This window comes from Rhagoletis pomonella, unplaced genomic scaffold (genome assembly GCF_013731165.1).
Source record: "Rhagoletis pomonella isolate Grant_MI unplaced genomic scaffold, Rhpom_1.0 Rhpom_scaffold_00016, whole genome shotgun sequence".
Lineage (NCBI taxonomy): Eukaryota > Metazoa > Arthropoda > Insecta > Diptera > Tephritidae > Rhagoletis > Rhagoletis pomonella.
In genome coordinates, this window is record NW_023458570.1 from 4,054,065 (window position 1) to 4,055,979 (window position 1,915).

Consider the following 1,915-nt stretch of genomic DNA (forward strand, 5'->3'; position numbering starts at 1 on the left):
TTTGGGCTCTGAGATCCCCATTCCACCAGGGTGGGGATTTCTTTCTTGCTGTACTAACTGGAGTTGATCTTTCAAAGGCTTTCTTCATAACCTCTTCTAGTTTATTTACTCTATTATCAAGGTCCTCAACTGTAGTGACAGTTGTATTTAGTGGGAGCTTACTTAGTTTATGCTTAATTGTGTTACTATATCTTTCCCAATTAGTCCTGTGGGGGTTTCTGTATTTTGAGGGGGTGCTGGAAATTCCGTGCAGATTAAAGAGGATCAGACGGTGATCAGACATTGAAGGCCTATCAGATACTCTCCACTCTTCTACAGACACGCTGTCGTTCTCTGATAACAGGGTCAGATCCAGCACCTCCTCCCATCCAGGAAACCGGTTTGAACTCGGGAATATGAATGTGGGTGTATTACCTCTATTGCAGATGCTTAAGTTAGTATTTAATAAGAAGTGTAGTAAAGACTCACCTCGGTCGTTCTCCGTAGAACTACCCCAAACTGGATGCCTTGCATTCGCATCGCAGCCGACGACTATAATTTGTCTGGGGTTTTTGGCTATTATCTCCTGGATTTCGGTTGGCGGACTGTCCCTATCGTGGGCCATGTATGATGAGACCAGGAGTATACTTGGCTGTCCGGTGGTCTCCACCTTAACCATTGTTGTATCTGATGTGCTGAAATTAGAATGCATGAATGCATTTATACCGTTCTTGATAAGAATACACGCCCGCGGTTTACCCACCTCGCTCTTATAGTAGAGTTTATAATTATTTATATTTAGTCCCATGATTGTATCGTGCTTGACCCAGGGCTCTTGAATTAGGCTAATGTCTATATCCTCCTCACTGAGAAGGACAACTAGATTATCTGTAGCACATTTGGAGTGCTGCAGATTTATTTGGGCTACTTTAAGTTTCTGGTTCAGGGTCATCTGTCAGCTTCACACCCATGAGAAGCTCACCAGCTCCATCAACCCCGGGATCTTCTTCTACCGGGCTAACCTCTCCGAGGAATACCCGCACTCTAGCCTTACGGATACCGAAGCAGAGCCGATAGTCAGCCTTCTCTAAGGCGTCTAGTGACTCTGCACAAATAGCTAGTAGAATGGGCTTATTTGTAGGCCTTCTTGGCTCTTCAACTTTTATAAGTTCCCATTCCTCGATCGCCGGTATGTCTTTGTTATGTAGCTTAAGAAACCGCAGCAACTTTTCGCCTGGTTCATCCATCGGAGGCAGCCAAATGCGCGCACGTGGTCTCCTTGGGATGTCCTTAGCTGGGATCAGCTTGAGCTTCAAGCCGACAAAAGTGTCGCTGATCTTAGCGACGCATCCAGCAAGGAAATCCAGGGAGAACTGGTTCGCGCACTTGACTACCCGGTATCCCCGTAGGGATTCCGACGAGTCGAACTCTGGGTGAAGACCTTCGGGGTTGTCGAGTACGTGGTTCATTACGAGGCTCGACAGCCTCACATCAATCTCCACCCATTTTTGCTGCACTGCTAGCGGTGTCTTGCTGTTTTCATCTATTATCGCCGCCTGTAGATGATCTCTAGCGACGTCACTAAAATAGCGATGCTTCGCGGGTGCTGCGGACTCCGCATCACCACCTTGCTTAGCCTTCTTTGCGATGGCCCCTTGGCCGCCTTCGTTATGAGAGCGGTTCCGCTTCTTCGCTTCGGTGGCCTCGATTGTGGCTGCACGATTTGTCTGTAACTTTTCGTACTCTTCCACTATTTGCCTGTATTTTGCCTTGTCTTCCTCGTCACGCTCATGTACCGTACCGGCCGCTGCATTTTTGTCAATTTTATTTAACATATACAGCGCCTTCTGGTACATCTGTCTCATGACCACGCCCGAGGGTTTTCTTTTCTTAGAGGCGGGGTTGCTGCCTGCAACGGCCGCCGATTTGCTGGTTG

General features: G+C 47.7%; 1 long non-coding RNA gene across 1 annotated transcript; it reads right to left on the reverse strand.

Annotated features, from left to right (window-relative positions):
* Nucleotides 1-1,181, reverse strand: LOC118749405. The gene is made up of 2 exons (XR_004994214.1): nt 743-1,181; nt 1-674 (listed from the first exon to the last, which is right to left on the reverse strand). It is a non-coding gene; the product is annotated as an uncharacterized LOC118749405 (long non-coding RNA).
* Between the last annotated feature and the right edge of the window lie 734 nt (nt 1,182-1,915).